Genomic DNA, 14,699 nt, shown 5'->3' with positions numbered 1-14,699 from the left:
ATGTTCATTCAATGAGTTGTATTTATTTTTTATGTGTTCATTTATTTTTCTATAAACAATTCTTTAAAAATGTATTTAAATGATGTATTGTGTTACATCTTCATTAATTTAACTGAGATATGTTGCCTCCATTTTTATACAATGAAAGAATGCAGAGATTTTAAACATTTATCAGAAGTCATTCTTTACATTGTACATCTTTGACAAAGATGCAATACACTTTACTCTCCTGTACTGCAAAGTTGTGTCATTGTGTTTATATGAATGAGTCCTATCAGCAATAATCAGTATATGATAACAGTGATATAATCCCAAATAGTAGTTCACATTTAGTTGTATTACAGCCTGAATTCAAAATGAATTAGGTTTTATATATTATTTTACCAATCTACACACAATATCCTATAATGACAAAGTGAAAACATGTTTTTAGAAATGTTTGCCAACTTATTGAAAATGAAATACAGAAATATCTAATTTACATACGTTTTCAGCCCCTGAGTGTTAAAATCACCTTTGGCAGCAATTACATCTGTGAGTATTTCTGGGTAAGTCACCAAGCTCTTTGCACACCTGGATTGTACAATAGTTGCACATTATTCTTTTTAAATTCGTCAAGCTCTGTTAAGTTGATTGTTGATCATTGCTGGACAGCCATTTTCAAGTCTTCCCATATATTTAAGTCAAAAATGTAACTAGGCCACCCGGGAACATTTAATGTCATCTTGGTAACAATTACAGTGTATATTTGACCTTGTGTTTTAGGTTATTGTCCTGCTGAAAGGTGAATTTGTCTCCTGATGTCTGTTGGATAGCAGACTCAACCAGGTTTTCATCTAGGATTTCATCTGTGCTTAAAGCTGCATTCCATTTACTTTTATCCCTATTCTTTTACAATGAGAATGATACCCATAGCATGATGCAGCCACCACCAGGCTTGACAATATGAAGAGGGATATACAGTTATGTGTTGTAATGGATTTGCCACAAACATAATGCTTTGTACTTGTACTTTCTATTTCATTTATTTGCCACATTTTTTGCAGTTTTACATTAGTGCCTTATTGCGAACAGAATGCATGTTTTGGAATATTTTGTATTCTGTACAGGCTTCCTTCTTTTCACTCTGTCATTTAGGTTAGTATTGTGGAGTAACTACAATGTTGTTGATCCATCCTCAGTTTTCTCCTATCACAGCAATTCAACTCTGTAATGGTTTTAAATTCACATTTGGCATCATGGTAAAATCACTGAATGGTTTCCTTCCTCTCTGGCAACTGAGTTAGGAAATTACGCCTGTATTGTAGTGACTGGGTGTCTTAAACTTTGTTGGAACTTTGAAAGTGGCGAACAAACCCCTTTCCCGCCTGTGACAGGCTTTGTAGCGTCGGCGTCCGGCAACCTCAAAGTTCGTCTTGAGAATGGCGTTATAATTATATCCTCGACCAAATCGATATCTTACATTTACATTTACATTTAAGTCATTTAGCAGACGCTCTTATCCAGAGCGACTTACAAATTGGTGCATTCACCTTATGACATCCAGTGGAACAGTAGTGCATCTAAATCTTTTAAGGGGGAGGGGGGGTGAGAGGGATTACTTTATCCTATCCTAGGTATTCCTTAAAGAGGTGGGGTTTCAGGTGTCTCCGGAAGGTGGTGATTGACTCCGCTGTCCTGGCGTCGTGAGGGAGTTTGTTCCACCATTGGGGGGCCAGAGCAGCGAACAGTTTTCTCCTCCTTCCGCCCTTGTGGGTTGAAAAAAAAGCTTAGTGGTATGCAAATTAATTTGTTTATCAAATTCAGTTTCCTAGTTGTGAGGTTCTGCATAGACCTGCCCATATAGGACCTGCCTCTCAATATTGGTAATCCAATCAAAAGACATGCACGCACTACGCCTGCTAGCTGGCTCCTGTGTAACACTGGAGCCAGCCAGCAGGCATACAATAGCCAACTCTAAAGCTGAATAGCTGACACTAAATTTTCATTTCCATTCACTTTAAGCTACAAGCGCCCGCACTGTTGATTCTGAAGGCCTGAGGGCAGATTTTAGACCCCTGGCAACACATGATAGCTGAATATGATTGGATAAAAGATCTAACATAAAGACCAGCCCTCCAAATCTCAACCTGGGGCTGGAAGCAGTGCAACCAAGAGGAAAGCTATGAAATTAAGAGTATAACCCTTACTCTGGGGAAAAATGTAATACATATTTGTGGTAAAATATATATATATATATTTTTTATTCTGATGATGTTTAGGCCAGCAGAGAAGGCCTTGCTGGCCCCGACGGCCCACCACTGACCAGGTCAGCACAGGACAGCTCTGTTCAAGTTGTTTGGAAACGGTTTGAGATACAGTGCCCTTTTTAATTATTGGGACAGTGAATCATTTTTTATTCTTTTCACTCTTTATTCCAAAAGTTTGCATTTGAAATCAAACAATGTCACCTTTAATTTGAGGGTATTTTCATCCATTTAGGAATGACAGCACTTTTTGTATATCGTCCCCCATTTTCTAGCTAGAACACCGAGGGCTCTATTTTAACAAACCTTAAGTGATGGGAAACTTAAGCTCAGGTGGTAGCGCTATACTGTAGGTTCAGGGGTCAGAAATACTTTGGCTATTTTCACTATTTCTAATCAAATAAAATGACATGGGGGGGAAAAAGCATAACCATATATATTTTTTCAGGGAGATTTTCTGAATAACAAGGCCCTCAAAGAAAGGCCTTATATACTGTATGTAATATATTGTCATAAATAATACAAACGGTACGGCTAATAAGGATTGTTTGCCTTTATCGGTGACTTTCAACGTGGACATGTGCAATGCCAAGCATCGGGTGGAGTGGTGTAAAGCTTGCTGACATTGGACTCTGGAGCAGTGGAAACGCGTTCTCTGGAGTGATGAATCACGCTTCACCTTCTGGCATTCTGATGGACAAATCTGAGTTTGGGGGATGACAGGAGAACGCTACCTGCCCCAATGCATAGTGCCAACTGTAAAGTTTGGTTGGTGGAGTAGGACACATTTTCTTTGCTGTTTGAGCATGACAATGCCCCCGTGCACAAACCGAGGTCAATGCAGAAATTGGTTGTTGAAATCTGTGTGGAAGAAATTGACTGGCCTGCACAGAGCCCTGACCTCAACCCCATCAAACACCTTTGGAATGAATTGGAACGCCAACTGCGAGCCAGGCCTAATCGCCCAACATCAGTGACCGACCTCACAAATTATCCTGTGGCTGAATGGAAGCAAGTCCCTGCTGCAATGTTCCAGCATCTATTGGAAAGTCTTCCCAGAAGTGTCTGACACACAGAAGCTTGGTAGCAAGTCCTCAAAGTATGAGTGAATTCACTGTCCTTTTAACCAAATTCAAGAGGAAATGCAGCCCCAACCTTTAAAAATACATCAACCAGAAAACATAATGCAATTAATATCCCATGTGCAGCTCTTTAAAAGCTCTTGGAAAAAAACAAACAAAACAATTTAATTCGCACAGTAATATACATTTAGTCAATTAAAGTTTTCATGTCTTTCAAGTTTGGTGTCTTTTCAGTTTGGTGTGGGTTTTTCATTTGTTTTCCTGTTCTTGGGCAAATTTAGTGTTGTGCTCATGATGTGTGTCTTTTAGGTTCCAGTTGTTGCTAGTCAACTCCCAGTGGACTCCCCCATGAGTGTCTTTCAGAACCCCTCCTAAACCCACCTGTTTCTGTTTGGTTGTTGTCAGTGACTCTCTGTTAGTTCCCACTTCTGTTTGAGCTACATTATTTGGTTCTTGCTGGAGAACGTAAGTGGTTGTGATTCTGGATGACCAAATTGCTAGCAAGATTGACAAACTTCCATGTGGTGAATTGTAAGTGGCTCGTTTCAGCTCGTTTCATCATTATTGATACAGTTTCTTGATTTAGGTGTTTTGACTGATTTCACGTTAATATGGGTAATATTTGCTAGCTGTCTCACCAGCAACAGTAATGATGTATTTGAGACAAGGGCTCATTGTTCAAATGTATTTGTTTTCAAACATTGGAGATGAAATATAGTTTACATGCTGTCAACAATCTAAGCCAACCCTGTCAGTTATTCCCCATGGTTGCTCATTGATTTTGTTGTTGTACAATGAACCCATCTGTTATATTTTAATCTTCATTTAATATCATTTTAAAGTATGCATTAAGTTGTCTAATATGCATACATTAAGATGTCTGATATACTATACTTGTCATTTGAATGTAGACATTAATAAATGCATTTCTGTATCTTCCAAAATCTTTACAATGGAGTAGCACCAAAATGAATGTGCAGAGGCTTCAAAACAGCGCCCCCTGTCAGTTGTCAAGGGGTAATGCATATCTTTGTTAGAAACTAGTCTGAGGAAATGTATAGCAGTATAATAATTGACCACTAGATGGTGGACTTGGTACGTCATCTATGGACATGTTACCAGACCAAGGTTCAGCAGCACCAAAGTTCAGCAGGATGCAACGTTTTGGAACTGATGTATGTAGTAAAAAAAACATGCCTCTCTGACGTGTAGAATAAGGAATCAATTCCGCTTTATTGATATAATTTATATCTGCAACTTTTGACCAAAAGGCTTCTAAATGTGGCCAGAGGCTCTTTTGCAAATGTCTCCCTCTACTTGTCTCCTCCCCTACCTCTGCACTGATTGGCTTCACAGGTGAAAACAATATGGTGGAAGGAAGCTCATCATTACGCTGGTTTAACTTTCACCTGGTCAGCTCTTTCAGATCAGTGAAGGAGAGGACCGAGAGGAAGAGTGCTTTTTAGACGACTGAGAAAAAGAGCCATAGTGTATTGGGTTAGTGTTGTGTTAATGAATTAGCACAGGCTGAAGCTCTTCTCGGCCAGTCATGCATAGTCACACGGAATGGATGTTTATTGGTGGAACCTTAAGTGTGGAGGACGGGCTTGTAATGGCTGGTGCAGCATCAAATACAGTGGGGCAAAAAAGTATTTAGTCAACCACCAATTGTGCAAGTTCTCCCACTTAAAGATGAGAGAGGCCTGTAATTTTCATCATAGGTACACTTCAACTATGACAGACAAAATGAGGGGAAAAAATCCAGAAAATCACATTGTAGAATTTTTAATGAATTTATTTGCAAATTATGGTGGAAAATAACTATTTGGTCAATAACAAAAGTTGATCTCAATACTTTGTTATACCCTTTGTTGGCAATGACAGAGGTCAAACGTTTTCTGTAAGTCTTCACAAGAATTTCACACACTGTTGCTGGTATTTTGGCCCATTCCTCCATGCAGATCTCCTCTAGAGCAGTGATGTTTTGGGGCTGTTGCTGGGCAACACGGACTTTCAACTCCCTCCAAACATTTTCTATGGGGTTGAGATCTGGAGACTGGCTAGGCCACTCCAGGACCTTGAAATGCTTCTTGCGAAGCCACTCCTTCGTTGCCCGGCCGGTGTGTTTGGGATCATTTTCATGCTGAAAGACCCAGCCACGTTTCATCTTCAATGCCCTTGCTGATGGAAGGAGGTTTTCACTCAAAATCTCATGATACATGGCCCCATTCATTCTTTCCTTTACACGGATCAGTCGTCCTGGTCCCTTTGCAGAAAAACAGCCCCAAAGCATGATGTTTCCAACCCCATGCTTCACACTAGGTGTTCTTTGGATGCAACTCAGCATTCTTTGTCCTCCAAACATGACGAGTTTAGTTTTTACCAAAAGTTATATTTTGGTTTCATCTGACCATATGACATTCTCCCAATCTTCTTCTGGATCATCCAAATGCTCTCTAGCAAACTTCAGACGGGCCTGCACATGTACTGGCTTAAGCAGGGGGACACATCTGGCACTGCAGGATTTGAGTCCCTGGCAGCGTAGTGTGTTACTGATGGTAGCTTTTTTTTACTTTGGTCCCAGCTCTCTGCAGGTCATTCACTAGGTTCCCCCGTGTGGTTCTGGGATTTTTGCTCACCGTTCTTGTGATCATTTTGACCCCACGGGATGAGATCTTGCGTGGAGCCCCAGATTGAGGGAGATTATCAGTGCTCTTGTATGTCTTCCATTTCCTAATAATTGCTCCCACAGTTGATTTCTTCAAACCAAGCTGCTTACCTATTGCAGATTCAGTCTTCCCAGCCTGGCGCAGGTCTACAATTTTGTTTCTGATGTCCTTTGACAGCTCCTTGGTCTTGGCCATAGTGGAGTTTGGAGTGTGACTGTTTGAGGTCGTGGACAGGTGTCTTTTATACTGATAACAAGTTCAAACAGGTGCCATCAATACTGGTAATGAGTGGAGGACAGAGGAGCCTCTTAAAGAAGAAGTTACAGGTCTGTGAGAGCCAGAAATCTTGCTTCTTTGTAGGTGACCAAATACTTATTTTCCACCATAATTTGCAAATAAATTCATTACAAATCCTACAATGTGATTTTCTGTATTTGTTTTCTCATTTTGTCTGTCAAAGTAGAAGTGTACCTATGATGAAAATTACAGGCCTCTCTCATCTTTTTAAGTGGGGAACTTTTGGTGGCAATTGGTGGCTGACTAAATAATTTTTTGCCCCACTGTACATCAAACGCATGGTTTCTATGGTTTCTATGTGTTTGATGCCATTCTATTTGCTCTGTTCCAGACATTATTATGAGCCGTCCTCCTCAGCAGCCTCCAATGGTTTATACACTTTTAGATTAATCTCATGCATTCTGACAATCACACCAACAAAACCCTACCTAAGGCTGTCTCTCTGATAACTGAAGGTCATTGCCACCTGTCCTACTGTTGTCAATGATTCATCCTAGTTAGTTTAGTAACAAAACCTTAGACACTGTTCTGATAACTGATGGTTATGATCCAACCCTTCATTCTGGTGTTGCCTCCACAAAGAGGAAGTTAACAAGATAAGAGTTCAATTGTAAACAGTAACATTGACTCTCTTTCATAGTGGCAGAGAGGTGTCTTGTCCTTCTAGATTCCATGTTAATATTAAAGTATAAAACAGAGGTGTCTTGTCCTTCTAGATTCCATGTTAATATTAGATAAAGTATAAAACAGAGGTGTCTTGTCCTTCTAGATTCCATGTTAATATTAGATAAAGTATAAAACAGAGGTGTCTTGTCCTTCTAGATTCCATGTTAATATTAGATAAAGTATAAAACAGAGAGGTGTCTTGTCCTTCTAGATGCCATGTTAATATTAGATAAAGTATAAAACAGAGAGGTGTCTTGTCCTTCTAGATTCCATGTTAATATTAAAGTATAAAACAGAGAGGTGTCTTGTCCTTCTAGATTCCATGTTAATATTAGATAAAGTATAAAACAGAGAGGTGTCTTTTCCTTCTAGATTCCATGTTAATATTAGATAAAGTATAAAACAGAGAGGTGTCTTTTCCTTCTAGATTCCATGTTAATATTAGATAAAGTATAAAACAGAGAGGTGTCTTGTCCTTCTAGATTCCATGTTAATATTAAAGTATAAAACAGAGAGGTGTCTTTTCCTTCTAGATTCCATGTTAATATTAGATAAAGTATAAAACAGAGAGGTGTCTTTTCCTTCTAGATTCCATGTTAATATTAGATAAAGTATAAAACAGAGGTGTCTTGTCCTTCTAGATTCCATGTTAATATTAAAGTATAAAACAGAGAGGTGTCTTGTCCTTCTAGATTCCATGTTAATATTAAAGTATAAAACAGAGAGGTGTCTTGTCCTTCTAGATTCCATGTTAATATTATATAAAGTATAAAACAGAGAGGTGTCTTTTCCTTCTAGATTCCATGTTAATATTAGATAAAGTATAAAACAGAGAGGTGTCTTGTCCTTCTAGATTCCATGTTAATATTAAAGTATAAAACAGAGAGGTGTCTTTTCCTTCTAGATTCCATGTTAATATTAGATAAAGTATAAAACAGAGAGGTGTCTTGTCTTTCTAGATTCCATGTTAATATTAAAGTATAAAACAGAGAGGTGTCTTGTCCTTCTAGATTCCATGTTAATATTAGATAAAGTATAAAACAGAGGTGTCTTGTCCTTCTAGATTCCATGTTAATATTAAAGTATAAAACAGAGAGGTGTCTTGTCCTTCTAGATTCCATGTTAATATTAGATAAAGTATAAAACAGAGAGGTGTCTTGTCCTTCTAGATTCCATGTTAATATTAAAGTATAAAACAGAGAAGTGTCTTGTCCTTCTAGATTCCATGTTAATATTAGATAAAGTATAAAACAGAGGTGTCTTGTCCTTCTAGATTCCATGTTAATATTAGATAAAGTATAAAACAGAGAGGTGTCTTGTCCTTCTAGATTCCATGTTAATATTAAAGTATAAAACAGAGAGGTGTCTTGTCCTTCTAGATTCCATGTTAATATTAGATAAAGTATAAAACAGAGAGGTGTCTTTTCCTTCTAGATTCCATGTTAATATTAGATAAAGTATAAAACAGAGAGGTGTCTTTTCCTTCTAGATTCCATGTTAATATTAGATAAAGTATAAAACAGAGAGGTGTCTTTTCCTTCTAGATTCCATGTTAATATTAGATAAAGTATAAAACAGAGGTGTCTTGTCCTTCTAGATTCCATGTTAATATTAAAGTATAAAACAGAGAGGTGTCTTGTCCTTCTAGATTCCATGTTAATATTAAAGTATAAAACAGAGAGGTGTCTTTTCCTTCTAGATTCCATGTTAATATTATATAAAGTATAAAACAGAGAGGTGTCTTTTCCTTCTAGATTCCATGTTAATATTAGATAAAGTATAAAACAGAGAGGTGTCTTGTCCTTCTAGATTCCATGTTAATATTAAAGTATAAAACAGAGAGGTGTCTTTTCCTTCTAGATTCCATGTTAATATTAGATAAAGTATAAAACAGAGAGGTGTCTTGTCTTTCTAGATTCCATGTTAATATTAAAGTATAAAACAGAGAGGTGTCTTGTCCTTCTAGATTCCATGTTAATATTAGATAAAGTATAAAACAGAGAGGTGTCTTGTCCTTCTAGATTCCATGTTAATATTAAAGTATAAAACAGAGAAGTGTCTTGTCCTTCTAGATTCCATGTTAATATTAGATAAAGTATAAAACAGAGGTGTCTTGTCCTTCTAGATTCCATGTTAATATTAGATAAAGTATAAAACAGAGAGGTGTCTTGTCCTTCTAGATTCCATGTTAATATTAGATAAAGTATAAAACAGAGGTGTCTTGTCCTTCTAGATTCCATGTTAATATTAGATAAAGTATAAAACAGAGAGGTGTCTTGTCCTTCTAGATTCCATGTTAATATTAGATAAAGTATAAAACAGAGAGGTGTCTTGTCCTTCTAGATTCCATGTTAATATTAGATAAAGTATAAAACAGAGAGGTGTCTTTTCCTTCTAGATTCCATGTTACTATTAGATAAAGTATAAAACAGAGGTGTCTTGTCCTTCTAGATTCCATGTTAATATTAGATAAAGTATAAAACAGAGGTGTCTTGTCCTTCTAGATTCCATGTTAATATTAGATAAAGTATAAAACAGAGAGGTGTCTTTTCCTTCTAGATTCCATGTTACTATTAGATATAGTATAAAACAGAGTGGTGTCTTGTCCTTCTAGATTCCATGTTACTATTAGATAAAGTATAAAACAGAGAGGTGTCTTGTCCTTCTAGATTCCATGTTAATATTAGATAAAGTATAAAACAGAGGTGTCTTGTCCTTCTAGATGCCATGTTACTATTAGATAAAGTATAAAACAGAGAGGTGTCTTGTCCTTCTAGATTCCATGTTAATATTAAAGTATAAAACAGAGAGGTGTCTTTTCCTTCTAGATTCCATGTTAATATTAAAGTATAAAACAGAGAGGTGTCTTGTCCTTCTAGATTCCATGTTAATATTAAAGTATAAAACAGAGAGGTGTCTTGTCCTTCTAGATTCCATGTTAATATTAGATAAAGTATAAAACAGAGAGGTGTCTTGTCCTTCTAGATTCCATGTTAATATTAGATAAAGTATAAAACAGAGAGGTGTCTTGTCCTTCTAGATTCCATGTTAATATTAAAGTATAAAACAGAGAGGTGTCTTTTCCTTCTAGATTCCATGTTACTATTAGATAAAGTATAAAACAGAGAGGTGTCTTTTCCTTCTAGATTCCATGTTAATATTAAAGTATAAAACAGAGAGGTGTCTTGTCCTTCTAGATTCCATGTTAATGTTAGATAAAGTATAAAACAGAGAGGTGTCTTGTCCTTCTAGATTCCATGTTACTATTAGATAAAGTATAAAACAGAGAGGTGTCTTTTCCTTCTAGATTCCATGTTAATATTAGATAAAGTATAAAACAGAGAGGTGTCTTGTCCTTCTAGATTCCATGTTAATATTAGATAAAGTATAAAACAGAGGTGTCTTGTCCTTCTAGATTCCATGTTAATATTAGATAAAGTATAAAACAGAGAGGTGTCTTGTCCTTCTAGATTCCATGTTAATATTAGATAAAGTATAAAACAGAGAGGTGTCTTGTCCTTCTAGATTCCATGTTAATATTAGATAAAGTATAAAACAGAGAGGTGTCTTTTCCTTCTAGATTCCATGTTACTATTAGATAAAGTATAAAACAGAGGTGTCTTGTCCTTCTAGATTCCATGTTAATATTAGATAAAGTATAAAACAGAGGTGTCTTGTCCTTCTAGATTCCATGTTAATATTAGATAAAGTATAAAACAGAGAGGTGTCTTTTCCTTCTAGATTCCATGTTACTATTAGATATAGTATAAAACAGAGTGGTGTCTTGTCCTTCTAGATTCCATGTTACTATTAGATAAAGTATAAAACAGAGAGGTGTCTTGTCCTTCTAGATTCCATGTTAATATTAGATAAAGTATAAAACAGAGGTGTCTTGTCCTTCTAGATGCCATGTTACTATTAGATAAAGTATAAAACAGAGAGGTGTCTTGTCCTTCTAGATTCCATGTTAATATTAAAGTATAAAACAGAGAGGTGTCTTTTCCTTCTAGATTCCATGTTAATATTAAAGTATAAAACAGAGAGGTGTCTTGTCCTTCTAGATTCCATGTTAATATTAAAGTATAAAACAGAGAGGTGTCTTGTCCTTCTAGATGCCATGTTACTATTAGATAAAGTATAAAACAGAGAGGTGTCTTGTCCTTCTAGATTCCATGTTAATATTAAAGTATAAAACAGAGAGGTGTCTTTTCCTTCTAGATTCCATGTTAATATTAAAGTATAAAACAGAGAGGTGTCTTGTCCTTCTAGATTCCATGTTAATATTAAAGTATAAAACAGAGAGGTGTCTTGTCCTTCTAGATTCCATGTTAATATTAGATAAAGTATAAAACAGAGAGGTGTCTTGTCCTTCTAGATTCCATGTTAATATTAGATAAAGTATAAAACAGAGAGGTGTCTTGTCCTTCTAGATTCCATGTTAATATTAAAGTATAAAACAGAGAGGTGTCTTTTCCTTCTAGATTCCATGTTACTATTAGATAAAGTATTAAACAGAGAGGTGTCTTTTCCTTCTAGATTCCATGTTAATATTAAAGTATAAAACAGAGAGGTGTCTTGTCCTTCTAGATGCCATGTTAATATTAAAGTATAAAACAGAGAGGTGTCTTGTCCTTCTAGATTCCATGTTAATGTTAGATAAAGTATAAAACAGAGAGGTGTCTTGTCCTTCTAGATTCCATGTTACTATTAGATAAAGTATAAAACAGAGAGGTGTCTTTTCCTTCTAGATTCCATGTTAATATTAGATAAAGTATAAAACAGAGAGGTGTCTTGTCCTTCTAGATGCCATGTTAATATTAAAGTATAAAACAGAGAGGTGTCTTGTCCTTCTAGATTCCATGTTAATATTAGATAAAGTATAAAACAGAGAGGTGTCTTGTCCTTCTAGATTCCATGTTAATATTAAAGTATAAAACAGAGAGGTGTCTTTTCCTTCTAGATTCCATGTTAATATTAGATAAAGTATGAAACAGAGAGGTGTCTTGTCCTTCTAGATTCCATGTTAATATTAGATAAAGTATAAAACAGAGAGGTGTCTTTTCACGTTCGTTGAATGGAGGAGACCAAGGCACAGCGTGATATGAATGAATGTTATATATTTAATGAAGAAAGAACACTAAAACAAACTTACAAAACAACAAACGTGACGCTATATATATATATATAAACAGTGCAGACACAGGCAACTACACATAGACATAGATAATAACCCACGAAATACCCAAAGAATATGGCTGCCTGAATATGGTTCCCAATCAGAGACAACGAAAAACAGCTGCCTCTAATTGAGAACCAATCTAGGCAACCATAGACATACATAAACACCTAGATGGTAAACAACCCCATAAACCTACAAAACCCCTAGACAGTACAAAAACACATACATCACCCATGTCACACCCTGACCTAACCAAAACAATAAAGAAAACAAAGAATACTAAGGTCAGGGTGTGACGCTAATACGTGAAAACAATGTGTGGGGAGGCAGAGGCACAAACTGGCATCAATGCCTTCGTCAGAAAACACTGTGAAGCTAAGAATTGGTGCTATATCTAGCAATCAATAGGAAACTGACTGAACGACTCAACTCCCCACCTTATGCCATCCAAATGAACATTGGCTGTGAGGGCCGAGATGCATTGACTAATGTTCGCTACATGTCGAGGGATGCATCCAGTTTGATTTCTATTTGCCATATATTTTTAACTGTTCTGTTTCACAAAAGTTCTGAACCAAAGCATTTTACGGACACAGTATATTTTACGTTACTTCTCTTGTTGTTATTCGTCCCACCCTTCAGCTCCATTCAACCCCTCCCATCTATATCTTAACACCATACAGATATGTAAAAAATAAGTTGCATATAGCCTTTACAAAAGTCATACTTCATTTCATGTCGATTTAGAAAGACAAAACACCCATTTATTGTATCAGGCTTGTGTCTTGTAATAGTGACTTTATAGACGTCCTTACCTGCCTGTTGAGTTGGGTATCTGGAGTTGTATGTCTGCGGGAGGATTGACAGCTGATGTTTTAAAGTGATGTGGGGCCAAGTTGTACTTCATGAAGTGATAGGTCAGCCTTAGTTTGAAGGTTTTCCATTTCTAGACAGTCGGGTGATTTCTTGTAAATCACGGAGGTTGTTCCAGTCTGTCTAGTTCAGGGGCAGGAACAGTTGCCCCACCCTTCCATGCCGTATGCCTCACCAGCAACAACTTTAGGGATTCCTGTTTTTCTATGGTAAAAAGACTTCAACAGCCACAAGGATGTTGACAACCAAGGCAGCCATGACTGTTGTTGTTTAACATAGCAGTCAACCTATTTCCTGTAGTATCAAAATGATTCAACATTTTGTTTAATGTAATACAAATGACTTTTGACGTATTCTTCAAATGGAGAACAAGTATTAAATCAAATCAAAATAACGCAATTTAAATAAATTATTCTATATATACAGTTGAAGTCGGAAGTTTACATACACCTTAGCCAAATACATTTAAACTCCGTTTTTCACAATTCCTGACATTTAATCCTCAGTTAGGATCACCACTTTATTTTAAGAATGTGAAATGTTAGAATAATAGTAGAGAGAATGATTTATTTCATTCCCAGTGGGTCAGAAGTTTACATACACTCAATTCATATTTGGTAGCATTGCCTTTAAATTGTTTGAACTTGTGTCAAACATTTCGGGTAGCCTTCCACGACCTTCCCAAAATAAGTTGGGTGAATTTTGACCCATTCCTCCTGACAGAGCTGGTGTAACTGAATCCGGTTTGTAGGTCTCCTTGCTCGCACATGCTTTTTCAGTTCTGCCCACAAATATCAAACGCGCCAACTAAATGGACATTTTGGATATATAACGATGGATTTAATTGAACAAAAGGACCATTTATGATGTTTGTGGGACATATTGGAGCGCCAACAAAAGAAGATCTTCAAAGGTAAGTCATGATTTATATTTATTTCTGAGTTTTGTGTCTCACCTAGCGGGATGAAATATGATTTTCTGTGCTTGTTTGATGGGGTGCGAGCCTCAGATAATAGTGTTGTTTGCTTTCACCGTAAAGCCTTTTTAAAATCTGACACCATGGCTAGATTAACAAGAAATGCAGCTTTAATTTGGTGTGTTGAATTTGTGATTTTTTTTTCTTTTTTTTCGCGCTCTGCAGTTTCACCGGATGTTGTCGAACCCCTGGCCCCAACAGGTTTTAAGGCACAGTCAACTTAGTGTATGTAAACTTCTGAACCACTGGAATTGTGAAACAGTGAATTATCTGTGAAATAATCTGTCTGTAAACAGCTGTTGGAAAAATGACTTGTGTCATGCACAAAGTAGATGTCCTAACCGACTTGGCAAAACTGTAGTTTGTTAACAAGAAATGTGTGGAGTGGTTGAAAAATGAGTTTTAATGACTCCAACCTAAGTATATGTAAACTTCCGACCTTACTGCTATTAGCCCATAGAAACGCATTGAATAACAGATTCATACATGTAAAATCTGTAAAAAATAAAATAAAATAAAAAATCTAAAGGAAGTTTGTTTAAAGATTCTGTCCTTTATCTGAGCGATATAGGGAAGATCTGGAAATAATTATATATTTTTTGCCACATGTTTAATGCCTTTTTTTAGGCACTAAACTACCGCCATATATATTACTTCCTTTCATTTTTTAAACTGGTTTCGGACTTCCTTCACACGAGTCTTGTGAAGCTT

General features: G+C 36.4%; 1 long non-coding RNA gene across 1 annotated transcript; it reads right to left on the bottom strand.

Moving 5' to 3' along the window:
• Positions 1–1,078: 1,078 nt before the first annotated feature.
• LOC135561760 (uncharacterized) lies at positions 1,079–13,783 on the bottom strand. The gene is made up of 2 exons (XR_010459637.1): positions 12,955–13,783; positions 1,079–1,748 (listed from the first exon to the last, which is right to left on the bottom strand). It is a non-coding gene; the product is annotated as an uncharacterized LOC135561760 (long non-coding RNA).
• Between the last annotated feature and the right edge of the window lie 916 nt (positions 13,784–14,699).

The sequence above is a fragment of the Oncorhynchus nerka genome, linkage group LG18 (assembly GCF_034236695.1).
Source record: "Oncorhynchus nerka isolate Pitt River linkage group LG18, Oner_Uvic_2.0, whole genome shotgun sequence".
In the NCBI taxonomy this organism is placed as follows: Eukaryota; Metazoa; Chordata; class Actinopteri; order Salmoniformes; family Salmonidae; genus Oncorhynchus; species Oncorhynchus nerka.
Note: the sequence above shows the minus strand (reverse complement) of the source record. Positions and strands in the feature narration are given on the sequence as shown.